This window comes from Rana temporaria, chromosome 2, assembly GCF_905171775.1.
Source record: "Rana temporaria chromosome 2, aRanTem1.1, whole genome shotgun sequence".
NCBI lineage: Eukaryota > Metazoa > Chordata > Amphibia > Anura > Ranidae > Rana > Rana temporaria.
Window position 1 is genome coordinate 455242350 of NC_053490.1, and position 15366 is coordinate 455257715.

Sequence of the window (15366 nt, forward strand, 5' to 3'; positions counted from 1 at the left end):
CACACGTATTATGGCGCTGCAAAGCCCCCTTCTTAATTATACTTTAATAATGTTTTGCACAAATTGAGTTTTGGTTATGTGTAGGTAAGTGGGTGGGCTTTTTTTTCTCTCTTCTGAAGAGGACATGATCAAGGACCCGGTGTGTTTTCTCGGGGTGGGACGTTAGTGTGGTGTATGTTAATGAAAAGATTTATATAGATATTTTGTGCAATGTGTATTTCTATGTTGTATGTTGGAATTTGTCTTATAGCGGAGGTCCGCCGAAAAAAATATATATTAAAGGCCAGCAGCTACAAATACAGCAGTTGCTGACTTTTAACATATGGTCACTTACCTGTCCAGGGCGCCCGCAATGTCAGCAGCCGAAGCCGATCTGTCTGTTGGCTCTTGCCTGCTGCCACCATCATCGGTAAGGGAATTAGGAAGTGAAGCCATGTGTCTTCACTTCCTGGTTCCCTACTGCACATGCGCGAGTTGTTGGGTGGAACTCCACTTTAATAAAGAAAAAGTGATTATAAAAAAAAACACAGAGGTACTGTTGTGTGTGTGTCAGGAACTAGTGGTGCTCTGTGTTAGGGAGCCAGAAAAACAGGATTGCCTACAGCAATAAAGAGGCCTTACAGAGACAAGACTCTGGCTTGGTCTGTGTAAAAGGCGTGCTGCATGTGACTGCAAGGATGGGTTAGTCGAAAAGCAAGAATGATGCAATCATTGCAGGGATGAGAGAAAATCGTTATAGCAGCAGAGGATTTCTCCACATGGACCCGAAAATCCACCAGTCTATAAGTCACCTGTGGACTGGTGCAAACAGCATTTGGCCGCATTAACCTCGGTTAAAGGGAAAGTGTGGGCTGTTGTCTTCGGCAGAACTGGTCCAAGTGTGCCACAGCGTGGAAAAGGAACCGGCATAGGAAGTCTAGAAGAGACAAGGAGCCCTGTGCTTTGCCTGTAATGCATTAAAGCGGAACCCTCCCCCCCTCCGATGTCACATTTGGCACCTTTCAGAGGGGGGTGCAGATACCTGTATAATACGGGTATTTACACCCACTTCCAGGCATAGACCCCTGCGGGGGTTACGTCACTTAATGCCCCCCCCTGCTGTCTTCTGGGAAACACACAGACAGCAGGGACCAGTGAGGATGCGCAGCGCGACTCGCACATGCGCAGTAGGGAACCGGGAAGTGAAGACGCAACGCTTCACTTCCTGAGTCCCTTACCGAGAATGGTGGCAGCAGCATCCGAGGACCGAGGAATGAACCAACCTCGGGTGCCAACATCGCTGGCACCCTGGGCATGTAAGTGTCCATTCATTAAAAGTCAGCAGCTGCAGTATTTATAGCTGCTGGCTTTTATTCATTTTTTTAGGCGGACCTTCACTTTAAGTGGTGGCATACTCTCATCAAGTGCCCTTTGTCCCTGGAAACCACATAAAGTAGCATGACCTAGCAGAAATCTATGGTTCTGCAGACCTATGGACCTGCTGAGGGCCATGGCAAGTGGCATCATCGAGAGGCAGTCTGAGCAGTCTGGAAAAGACAGCAAGTTTTGTTTGAGAGTGAGCAATATCCCATATTTTGTAAAGTGCTGTAAGAATGGATTGCATTAAATAAATATATGTCAGGGAAGGTTCCCCCTGCTGGTGTTACTGCTATGTTATCCTTGGGCTGCAGTACTGGCGTCCACCAGCGGGGCGTTCTTGGCAGTATGGAGCATACAGCCCTTCCTGCGTTCAGGTGTGACCTGAATGCAATCAGCACGCCTCTATAAATACCCGGCGTGTGTAATCACTCCTCGCCCTGGTATCGTCATACCTCCTGGACCTGAGCTTGTAGTTGACCCTGATTTCTGGACCTGATCCTGATCCTGATCCTTGATCCCTGCCTGGACTTGTCCTCCCTGTGTCCTGATTCCTGTCCCCATCCTTACCCATCTACTGACCTCCCATGTGTATGACCTTGGCTTGGCTCGTTTATGAATACGGTATTCCCCTTTATTTGTACATACTCTTTGTCGTTTTATTGTACACTGGTGGTTCACACATTTGTAAATAAACACCTTTTATTTCACTACTCACCTTGTTTGGTTCCTCTGTGCGGTCACACAGTCTGATCTACCAGCATTCCTGACAATATATGAATGTACAATGTCCGTATATACTCGAGTATAAGCCGACCCGAGTATAAGCCGAGGACCTAATTTTACCACAAAAAAACTGGGAAAACAATGCCCATTTGCAGACTGACCTCACTGTGCCCATTTGCAGCCTGACCTCACTGTGCTCATTGCAGCCTGACCTCACTGTGCCCATTGCAGCCTGACCTCACAGTGCCCATTGCAGCCTGACCTCACCGTGCCCATTGCAGAATCCAATCTGTGTACCCGAGTCTGTGACATAGACGGCGGGCGTGCAGTTTTAAAAAATCGTGCTGCTCCTTGTGCTGTTCAGTGATAGGTGGAACACTCGGTTTCCCAGAAAACACTGTGTTCAGCCTATCACGATCGCCCTCTCGATCGTGATAGGCGGAACACTGAACACAGTATTTTCTTGGAAACCGAGTGTTCCGCCTCTCACGGAACAGCACAAGGAGGAGCGCGATTTTTTAAAACTGCACCCCCGCCGTCTATGTTACAGACTCGGGTACACAGATCGGATTCTGCAATGGCCAAGGTACTGACTCGAGTATAAGCCGAGGGGGTCATTTTTAGCCCAAAAAAAGGGCTGAAAAACTTGGCTTATACTCGAGTATATACGGTATATGTAAAGTGTTGTGTAAATTGACGGAGCTATAAAAGTACCTGAAATAAATAATTAAAATAATATAAATATCCTGCATTATAAAAAATATTAGCACATATAATATTAACCACTTTACAACCGGAGGCCGTCTTATAACGGCCTCGGCTTTGTGCAGCTTTGTGTGGTGATATCTGAATAATGCCTGCAGCTACAGGCATCATTCAGATATCACCATTTTCAGCCGCTGATTCTGTGCACTATAAGAACGATCAAAGCGGCAGTTCCGCCGCATGATCGTTCTTATAGGCGGAGGGAGGACACATCTCTCCCCCCCCCCCCCCGCCGCCATCCGGTGCTTTCCCGGGCTCTCCCGTACCATCGGGGGCCTGAAGAGCAAATCGGCCGGCGATGTCTGGGAAGCATAGAGATGACTGGTGACCAGATGTTCACCAGTCATCTCTATGACAGTCGGTGGCCCGGGCGCGACGTTATGACGTCACGCCCGGTACCCGCAATTAAACAAAGCCGCAATTGCGGCTGTTGGCATGTGATCTGTGAATTGTTTTCACCGATTTCATGCTTGTAAGCCTGGAGGAGAGATGTGGGGTCTTATTGACCCCACATCTCTCCATAAAGAGGACCTGTCACAGTGATTCATATTACAAGGGATGTTTACATTCCTTGTCATAAGAATAAAAGTGATAAAAAATAAAAAATAAAAAAAAGTGTAAAAAAAAAAAATGAAGTACAATAAAAATAAAAATATATATATTTTTTTAAAACGCCCCTGTCCCCAGTAGCTCTTGCGCAGAAGCAAACACGCGTGCAAGTCCCGCCAATATATGTAAACGCCATTCAAACCCCACATGTGAGGTATCGTCGCGTGCAACAATTCTAGCACTAGACCACCTCTGTAACTCGAAAATAGTCACCTGTAAAAAAAATTAAAGCATCGCCTATGGAGATTTTTAAGTACCGAAGTTTGGCGCCATTCCATGAGTGTGCGCAATTTTAAAGCGTGACATGTTAGGTATCTATTTACTCGGCATAACATCATCTTTCACATTATACAAAAACATTGGGCTAACTTCACTGTTTTGTTATTTTTTAATTCATGAAACAGTTTTTTCCATAAAAAAAGGCATTTGAAAAATGATTGCGCAAATACCGTGCAAGGAAAAAAGTTACAATGACCACCATTTTATTCCCTAGGGTGTCTGCTAAAAAAAATATATAATGTTTGGGGGGTTCTGAATAATTTTCTAGCAAAAACATTGTGATTTTTTACATGAAGGAGAGTGCCAAAGGAAGTGCCAAAATAGGCCCGGTTGTCAAGTGGTTAATCGTGATATTAAATAATAATTTATTTGATGTTATGCAGTGATATTATATGTCTTTTCTCTGTTCTTTATTCAGGGGTGTCCACATACAGGTCTTACAACAATGCTACATATCTTTTTACAAATTTACAAATGATCATATGTTTGTTAATATACTGTAAGGACAATTATTATAATTGACACATGTGGCAATGTGTGTGTATGTGCATTAACTGTTAAAAAGCAGCAGCATCATCAGACATCCATTGAGGAGTCTGTGGTTAAGGCTAAAAGATTATTTCTCCCCAGAAATTGCTGCTATCTGCTAGTGATATAATGAGAAATGGGTTCTGCAAATAGAGTGACAATTTATACAGTATATAGTCTCTATCAGCAGCAATTGCAGTTTCCTTTTATGCTGTGACATGGTGTGGTGTTAGATTAGTGATACAGTGGCTGAGAGATGAGACACCTCTGTGCACAGATATAATGTGCGGGATTTAGTAATAAGGCTGGTAAGTGTGTGGCGCTTTTCTTCCTGATAACTAATTACATCCCACAGGATGTGTCTCTCTCCAGGGTGCTGAATCTGCTTTACCTGTTCACAGCCATTTCTGCAGCTGTTCCACTCTTATGTGTGCATAGTGCCATGGCAGAGTAAATGTATCTTCTGATGCTGCAGTGTACAAACATCCCACAGTAAACAAACACTGGCTATGTGGATACAGCCATAGTGTTCTCATTTATGTAGAAGGCGAGATCAAGCTGAGTGTTTAGAAATGAGAGCAGCTCAGATGGTAGACAGGCAGTCATTTTAAGTGACATTTCAATTATTATGATGGTTGGAAATATGGCTCCATATATTAAGCTATATTTCTGCTATAAAACTGCACTTCTAGATGCTCAGTTGTCCATTGGTTTATAGGAATCATTTGTGTGCCTGGTGCTTTCCTTTTAAAGCAGGGGTAGGCAACCTCAGCACTCAGCTGTGGTGAAACTACAAATCCCATCATGCCTCTGCCTCTAAGGCCGCGTACAATAGATCGGACAAAACCGATGAGAATGGACCGAGGTTCAGTTTCATCGGTCCAAACCGACCGTGTGTATAGCCCATCGGTCTGTTTTTTCTTCGGTCAAAAATTTTAAAACATGCTTCGAAATGATGGACCGCTGCCCGATCGGTCCAAACCGATGGCTAGTACAGAAAGCATCGGTTCAAAACCCGCACATGCTCAGAATCAAGTTGACGCATGCTTGGAAGAATTGAACTTTGTTTTATTCAGCACGTTGTGTGTTTGACGTCACCGCGTTCTGACCCGATCAATTTTTGGAACGATGGTGTGTACGCACATCAGACCATCAGGCCACTTCAGCGGTGTGTGAACCGATGGAAATGGCCCGTCGGACCATTCTCATGGTTTTTGGAACGACCGTGTGTACGCGGCCTAGGAGTTATGCCTGTGATTGTTAGGTAGACATGTGCGATTAGTTTCGTAAGAATCGAAAATTTGTACGAATTTCTGAAAATTCGTACATTCAGAAGCATCCGAAATCCGAATTTCTATTCTTACGAATTTTATACAAAATCCAAATTTCATTGATGAATTTGTTTTGGCAGTGGGAGACTGATCAGACTGGTACTGGTAGTCGATGGGGAGATTCAGAATTGGACAAAATAAGAATGTTCGTTAATGTCGTTTTATTATTGTCATAATAATTATGATTATTCGTTATGATGACGTTAAAAACCCATGAAGTCAGCACAGCACAGGGATGATGGGAACCCCTCGTAATGAACACAGCACAGGGATGATGAGAGCCCCTCATAATAAGCACAGCAGGGGTACAGCCCCAGGAGGAAGTCAGCACAGCACAGGGATGATGGGAGTCCCTCATAATGAGTACAGCCCCAGAGGAAGTCAGCACAGCACAGGGATGGTGGGAGCTCCTCATAATGAGCACCAAACAGGGATGGTGGGAGCCCTTCATAATGAGCACAGCAGGGTACAGCCCCAGGAGGAAGTCAGTACAGCACAGGGATGGTGGGAGCCCCTCATAACAAATGTTCATAATTGTTACGAAAAGTTAACAAACCTAACAAACTTTTGTATTTCGTACGAATCCAAATTGAATTTTGGACACGAATTACGAAATACAAATGAACAGGCTACTACAAACCCAGGAAGTCAGCACAGCACAGGGATGATGGGAGCCCATCATAATGAGCACAGCAGGGGTGCGGCCCCAGGCGGAAGTCAGAACAGACAGGGATGGTGGGAGCCCCTCATAATGAGCACAGCACAGGGATGGTGGGAGCCCCTCATAATGAGCACAGCAGGGGTACAGCCCCAGGAGGGAAGTCAGCACAGCACAGGGATGGTGGGAGCCCCTCATAATGAGCATAATGAGTCGACGACTGCCATATTGAGAAAGGTATGTTTGCTTTTTAAATTCATCCATAATGAATGTTTGTAATTGTTACGAAAAGTTAATGAATCTAACGAAAATTCGTACGAAACAAATCCAAATTGCATTTCAGACACAAATTACAAAATACTAATTATCGTCTAATACGAAACGGAACTTTAAAACCTATGGGAAGTTTCTGTCCAGGTGGGAGCAATATTGGACACATTTTGGCCCTAGGTGTTCAACACACACAAAAGTTACTACTATCAAAAAGAGGTAAGTAGATAACTGGATTGGGTTGGGGGGGAGTGGCTTAGACATTGTTAGGGGACCAGGGTGGGGAAGGGGGCTTGAAAAATTATAATTAGTCAGGTTAAAAAGAACCAATGCCCATCCGATTCATCCAGTTTAGCCAATATTTTATAATAGAGTTAACCTGTCCCTTAAAGCTGAGTTTCATGCAAAAGTGGAACTTCTGCTCATTTGCTCCCCCCCCCCCCCCATCGGTTGCCACATTTGGCACCTTTCAGGGGAAGGGGGGAACAGATACCTGTCTTTCACAGGTTTCCTGATACTACTTGCGGGAGTCTGGGCCGCAGCCTTTGACATCATCACTGGGGCTCCCTCCTCATTCCCCTGCCGCTGGGCCAGTAGGAGAGAGGAGCTGAGTGCAGTAGGGTTCCCGTCGTGAAGCTGTAAGGCTACACTGCCAGGTTCCTTTAACAGCAATGCCGGCAGCAGCACTCGACAGCTGATGGAAACATGATCTGCGGTGCAGACATCGCTGGACTCCAGGACAGGTAAGTGTCCTATTAAAAGCCAGAAGCTGCAATATATGTGGCTGCTGGCTTTTAATTTTTGCAGCGGAGGGGCGACCCTCCGCTTTAAAGTGTACACACGATCGGAAATTACAAGGATTTTCCATGGATTTTTTTCAGACGGAATTTTTGGCTTAAACTTGTGTTGCATACACACGGTCATACAAATGTTGTCTGAAGTTCCGACCATCAAGAACACAGTGATGTACAACACTACAACGAGCCAAGAAGAATTAAGCTCAATGATTCCGAGCATCCGTTTAATTGATTCAGAGCATGCACGTTTGTTTGTGCATCGGAATTGCATACAGACGATCGGAATTTCCAACAAGAACTTTTCCCCGTCGGAAAATTGAGAACCAGCTGTCAAATTTTTGCAGTCAGAAAAAGTCCGATGGAGCCTGTACAGACGGTGGGAATTTCTGACCAAAAGCTCACATCAAACTTTTCTTGTCGGAATCACAACATGAGTCAGGAATATAGGGGATTTCTGGAGCAATCCAAAATGTTTTGTTTGTCTTTTGGTTTCTGCATTTCCCACTCTAAATACACAACAATGGATGACATCTGTGTGAATATACTCAGGTTTTAAATCCAGGTGCCAATTTATATACTGTTCTATATTAAAGATATAAACACACTAGCATTGGTGAGTTTTGCCACCAAAACTCCCAGTTCCAACTGAACTACTCTGGCCAATCTGGCCAACGAATGATGCAATTTTCTCTTCATAATATATAGATTAGGGGCTCTTTCACACGGGCGGCCCGTTCAGGTCCGCCTGACAGTTTTTTAGGCGGACCTGAACGGGCGGCTCCATGCTCCTCTATGGAGCCGCGGATGTCAGCGGTGACATGCCCACTGACATCCGACCCGCTCCGATCCGCCAAAGCATGACAGAGGAAAAACCTACTTTCCATCCATCTGCGGATCGGATCGGGTGAACACGGACAGACGGTCCGTGTTCATCCGATCCCCCCATGGGGAGAGTGAGAAAAAGACAGGGCGGCCCCTGCACAGTGTGCGGGTGACACCCTGACATCCGCCGGCTCAGCGGGGATCAACGGAGCGATCCCCGCTGAGCAAGCGGAGGTTCACGGGGCGGATCATTACCGATCCACCCTGTGTGAAAGGGGCCTAAGGCTTATAATTAGAGAATCTTGCTGCGAGAGAGTTATATCTTTGTTTTGGCCTCTTGTAAAGGAGGATAGCGAATGGGCTCAGGAACCTCAAGAACTCAAGGGACCCCAAAAGAAAGGATGTGGCAAGAGAACTATTCTGGTACAGGGTAAGTAGATGAACTCAGAGAGGTAGCAGATATATCAAAATAGGGTACATTTATTAATATAATATCAAAAAAATAAAACATCAAACACTAAAGACAATTAAAACAATACACATATCGTGACAACCGCTCAGATCACCGAAATTGCAGTCCTCAAAATGGGGAATCCAGGTGAGTGTTGGGTCACGGTACGAGAAGTCTCTTCTACTAGTTTCACAACATAGCATTGCTTCGTCAGGAGAAGTTCTGAAAGTTGATATTCAAACACAAAACATAAACAGGTTGAAACACATATAGTCGAGTTCATGTAGGTCAACCTACCGATAGAACTGGCATATACAATAATACATATTGGGGACTTGGGAACTGTGTCGCCTACCTAGGAGCAAGTATCCCATCAGCTCAGATGCCCAACCAGCCAAGAAAATGTTCTCCCGCGGCGGCCAAGGGGGTAGATATGGAGATGGACCCCGCGATCTTATAGGGACCAATGTATGTCCCTTTTTCAATCCGCACACGGATGGATGAAAAAGCGGACATACGGTCCGCTGGTATGAAAAGAGGCCTTAGAGTAATACAATGTCAACAGGTAACCCAACTCATTGACACCATCCAAAACCAGAAAAAGAGTTCTGAGCCAAAATATTTTTATATCATTTCAATAAGTACCTGTTTTGAAAGTAAAAACAAAACTGTTTCCAGTTTGCTAATTTAAAACTGAATACATTCTGTGCTTCCTTTGTTAGATCCAATGACACCATATTCAGTAACAAAAAAATGACATCTACAATGAAATAAAACATTATTTGCAGTCGACAAAAATAAAGCAGATACATTTTCTATCTATTTGAAAGGACCATTCAGATAAAAGTAAATAATTATGGTTTAATTACTACTGAACTTTGCATTCCGTGTAGAATTTAGTTTTATTCATAACCCTCCTTTTCATATTATTTGCCTATAAGGTTACATTCACAAATGCTCTTTTTTAGTTGCAGTACAGTGTTTATGAAATTACTTTCACACTTTTTTATGCATTACTATTCATCCTCATGGAAAAATTTGTTTTTCTGTAAACCTCACAAAAGATTGTGAAGAAGAAGTGTTAACGTAGACTAAAACAGATATTAAAAGTCTGTTTTGCAAAATACAATTTATCAAAAAAGGAATATACAGTAGGTATTAAAAATATATATATTTATTAAATATGGTATATTTCTCAGACAAGGGAGAGTTGTCCAGCCAAAACATATTCACCCCTAATACTGTTGCCTGTCAGGCCCTTAAAGTTCAAATGGAGCAGCACAAATCTAAGTGGTGTGGTGGGGGGGAAGAATGGCTGCTGAGAAGACCTGTGACCTTAAGGCTGATATGTAGTTCTCAACAATCATTTTATTCAGCCTTCCCGGTCTGTATTGGGTAAGAGTTTCTGACAGTATCAGCTATCCAGCATTAAGATAGTTGTTTGGTTATACCTGAAATGTATCTGTCAGTTTTCTTCTACTTCTTAAAGACCTGCATTGAATCTAGAGTTGATGGGGGCTACAGGGACTCTCTGACCTATTTTTGCATGAACTGAAAAAGACCTTTTAAGGCTGGAAAAAACTTCAAGAGGAATTTCTGGAGTGTGTATATTGTATTCAGTATATATCAAACCAACCCCCCAAAAAAGTTTTAGTTTACAATAGCTTTTTGCATTTTTCGTAAGTTTGTAAATTTGATAAATTCGAAAATTTGAAATTCGTAAATTCGAAAATTCGTAAATTTGAAGATTCGGAGATTCGGAAATTCAAAGATTCAGAGATTCGAAAATTCAAAAAAAGTAGAAATTTGGAAATTTTGGGGAATTCGAGAATTCAGAATTCGGAATTTTGGAAATTTGAAAATTCGGGAAAAATCGAAAATTCGTGAAATTCAAAAATTCGAATTTTCGAATTACGGAATTTCAGAATTTTTGAACTTTTGAATTGGAATTTCCAATTTCTGATTTTCTAATCTTCGATTTTCGAATTTTTGACTTTTCCAATTTCTATTTTTCTAATCTTTGATTTTCGAATTTTGAATTTTTGAATTTCCTGATTTTCTAATCTTCGTTTTTCTAATTTTCCAATTTCTATTTTTCTAATCTTCGAGTTTTCGAATTTCCAATTTCTGATTTTCTAATCTCCGATTTTCGAATTTTGGAATTTTCAAATTTTTCCAAATTCGAAAACCCCACACAAGGCTGGAAGAAAGAGAATATCAGGCATAGAACCTCAGACTTCAAGAGGAATTTCTGGGGTGTGTATACTGTATTGAATATTTACCAAACAACCCAATAAAGTGTTGCTCAGTGTGAAAAGCATAAATCTCTGGAGTCACTGGATTTCACTACTGAACAAATCTAGACAATACCACCACAGAGAACTATGCCCCACCCGCTAAATTCTAACTATTTCACAAGGAATTCCTACGAATATAACAACTTTTTTTTTTTTTATCAAACATAAAATCTCCTAAGAACCATTTAAGAAAACAACACTCTCCTGCATGCAGAATCATCATATAAAATACCAACATACAGTATGTTTATCATATGTTTGTACATAATGCATTGAAAAATATGCAGTAAGAAATTGTCTTGGTATTTTTGATGATGAAACAACCATAAAATTTAAAGGAGACTGCACAGTCTTCTAACACCATACTTTCAACTGTGATCAGCTGTGGCCATTTTGATTATCTCAGCATGATCAATTCAAAAATTCTAATTTTCAGATTTTTCTAATTCTGGATTTTTTAATATTTCAATTTCCGAATTTCCGAGTTTTTGAATTTCCAATTTTAAATTTCCGAATTTTCAAAATTTCCGTATTACGAATTTTCGAATTTATAATCTCCAACTTCTGATATCTAATCTCTGATTTTCTAATTTTCGTCAAATTACCATCAAAAGATCTCCGGGATAAAGATGTGGACAGGCACATGTCAGGAGATGGATACAAAAACTATTTCAAAGGCTTCATTAAAGCACAGTGAAGTCTATTACTAAAAAGGGTGAAGGTATTTGGTTACAACACAGACCCCTCCCTGGATCAGGATGTCGCTCCAAACTGGATTAAAGAGCCAGAGGAAAATAGTCAGAGAGGCTACCAAGAGGCCTACAGCAACTCTGAAATTCTGTAGGACTTTATGAGTGGTCATTGTGTGCATGTGAGAACAATATCTAAATTTCTCCACGAATGTGGCTTGTATGGGAGGGTTGCAAGAAATAAGCCACTCCTCAAGAAAGGCCACCATGCAGTCATGACTGAGCTTTGCCAAAACGCACCTTGAAGATTCTGCGGCCACATGGAATAAGGTGTCATGGTCAGATTAGACTAAAATGTATTATTTGGCCTAACGATATGTCTGGCATAATCACCTCCTAAATAACACAAATTCCTACAGTAAAGCATTGAGGTAGTAATATCCTGTTCTGGGGGTGTTTCTCTGTAGCAAGGACTGGAGCACTTGTCTGGAAAAATAGATGGGGCAAAATACCATGTAATTCTTGAGGAAAATCTGCTGCCCTCTGCCAGAAAGTTGTCAATGGGAAGAAGGTTTACCTTCCACATGACAATGATCCAAAGCACACAGCAAAAATGACCACACAGTGGGCTAATCAGAGCCCAGACTTAAACCCCATTGAAAATCTGGTGGAATGCTTTGAAGACTGCAGTCCTTTCAGCCAACCAGGTGACGGATTGGTGGAGAGGCAGTTAAGTGTTAAAAAAGCGAATATTAATGTTGTTTTCTAACACACCTGGGTAGACTCCGAGTGCAATGATTTGCGATCTGGGTTCACCTTTTTTTTAAGCCTATTAATCAGGTGCTTTCATTGATTTAAAATGAAAATACCACATTTGGGCACAAGAGGGCACTGATCATCATAGAATATTCTGAATACCCTATTACTGGGTGAATTGCTATGCAATGTTTTTATTGATAAATACACCCTCATGTGTAGAAAAGGGTTCTTGGGAGATATAGTTTTAGGGATGTGCCTACATCAATGTAGCTAGTGATGATATCATATAAAATCTGATTCTCACTACAGGGAACACAGTAGTTAAAAATCATGCTGGAAACATTCTCCATAGCGGATGGGGGCGTGTAAAACTTGCCTCCAAATCAATATGGGTGCTTGTAAGAGACACAGGTCCCATGTGTCTGATTTAAACTAGCTGTGGACATATGATACTATAGACACTTTCTAATACATGTAAAACTATACATGTAACAAAACTGCTTTCGTTCAGTTTCAGAAATGATCATTATTACAATTTTTAGAAGGTTTAACAAGTTCGGTCATGTGACCATGCATCTCATCTTCCTGATAATGAAGGGGTGGGGTTACAGGACCTGTGCAAACACACATTGTGCCTGTATTCATAGTCTGTTCAGACCTGAAGCAAGATGCAGACTTTATTTGAGCTTGTTCAAGAAGCATGCTTTGATTGGCACGGCAGGCAGAGTATGTGTTAGAGGCAGGCTATGATTGGTCTGGGCAGTGGGTGCTGAACAAAACCACCCAATACAGGCATGCTTTATGTATGCACAGTGTCCTGTACCTCTGAATGGCCAGCCAAAGGATGAAAAGCTGACAACACTAGCACAGATAAAACGTTGTGCTTTGTGTGATCAGTTTAGAACAAAGAAGAAAGGTCACTGGCAGGACCAGCCAGGTACTTCAGATAGAATAAGTACATGAACATGATAGAGACTATGATTTATAAAACAACATGTGTGAACACACACACATAGACATAAAAATTAATGTAACATACATTTTACTTCACTAGAAAAGTGTCCCCCTATTTGGAAAATGTATCCTTTTTTTAACAAATGGAACTATAATCTCGAGTACACGCAAAATACTTTGCTATCTTTATAGATTTTATGTATGTATAGCTTGAGCAGTACCAGGACAGGGTTGTCCAGCGCCCAGGCAAAGATCCAGAATTACGCCCCCCCTAACCCACTATAACACTTGGCGCCCAGGGTAACATCATATGACGTCCTGGGCTTTGTGGTGATATATCTGAATGATGCCTGCAGCTACAGGCATCATTCAGATATTGCCGGTTTCAGCTGGCGATTCGTTAAGAATGATCATAGCGGCTGTTCTGCCACTTGATCATTCTTACGGGCAGCGGAAGGGGACGTCCCGTCCCGTCGCCCTCCGGTAGACATGTGCACACTAAAATATTTTGTTTCGGAATTTTGTTTTCGTCCGGAAAATACATTTATTTAGTCACTCCCGAAATTAGTTTTTATTCATTTTGTTTCGTTAAAAAAATGCATTCGTCCGAAAATCCAAATGAACTAATGTCGAATCTGTCATTGAAGGCTTATGGTGTCTGTCAAATGTTCTAAGAAGATTCGGCGGAGCAGCTGAACTGTACGACACCGCAATTGTACATTTCCGGACGAATATTCCGCCTTCAAGCTATAGAAGAATTCTAATGTTGTTTGACACTAGTAATAATTATATTTATAAATTATTATTACTAGTCAACCAACATTCTAATTCTTCTATAGCCTATGGCCTGAGCATTTGACCGGAAATGTACGATTGCGGAGTCGTACAGTTTAGCTGCTTGTCGAATATTTTTAGAACTTTCGACAGACACCATAAGCCTTCAATGACAGATTTGACGTTTGATGCTTCGTCGAATTTTAGTCGTTCATGTCGAATGGTCTATACCCTAACACTTGTCTCTCTATGTCAAAATCTTTTCTCTCTATGTTGAATCTTTCCTCTCTCTCTCTGTAGAATAATCTTGGACTAATAGACTTAAGGTTAAGCACATTCGCAGATTCGATAGACACAGATTGCTATTGTTAGCGTCATGTCGAATATCCTATCTATATAGAACTGTTGTAGCATCGAAATGAAAATAAAGCATTTTTTATGTCGGATCTTTCGGATTTTGGATTCTGCAACGTTCGTTATACCTTGAAATTTGGACGAAAACTAATGCACATGTCTACCCTCCGTTGCTTCTCCCGACTCACGATTCCCAAATCACTACTGCCATCGGTGTGACAGAGACGAGATCCGGCCCGGGAAAGATGATCCACAGAGTTTTATTTTTTAGGCTTCCCAGCCTAGTGGTGAGATCTAGGGTCTTATTGACCCCATACCTACTGTAAAGAGGCCATGTCATGTCATATTCCTTTTCCCCGTGTGCTTGCACGCAGAAGCAAACACATAACGTAAGTCCCGCCCACATATGAAAACAGTGTTCAAACCACACATGTGAGATGTCACCGCAAACGTTAGAGCGAGAGCAATGATTTCTAGCCTAGACCTCCTCTGTAACTCAAAAAATGTAGCCAGTAAAAAAATTAAAGCGTCGCCTATGGGGATTTTTAATTACCCGAAGTTTGGTGCCATGTTAGGTATCTTTCACATTATGCAAAAAAAAATGGGCTAACTTTACTGTTTTTTTTTATTTAAGCATGAAAAAAACACCAAAAAAACACATTTGAAAAGTTGCTGTGCAAATACCGTGCGAGATAAAAAGTTGCAATGACTGCCATTGTATTCTCTAGGGTATTTCCAAAAAAAAACATATATAGTGTTTGAGGGTTTTATGAATTTCATGTAAAAATTATGATTTTTACATGTAGGAGCGAATTGTGAGAATTGGCCCGGGCCTGAAGTGGTTAATACATGCGGAGTACCGCCCTGCATCCATTTTTTTCCTCTTTGCTTTACTGCGCCCAGGCCAACTTCCCTTCCTGCCCTTCCCTTGTCCCTGCCATGATTAT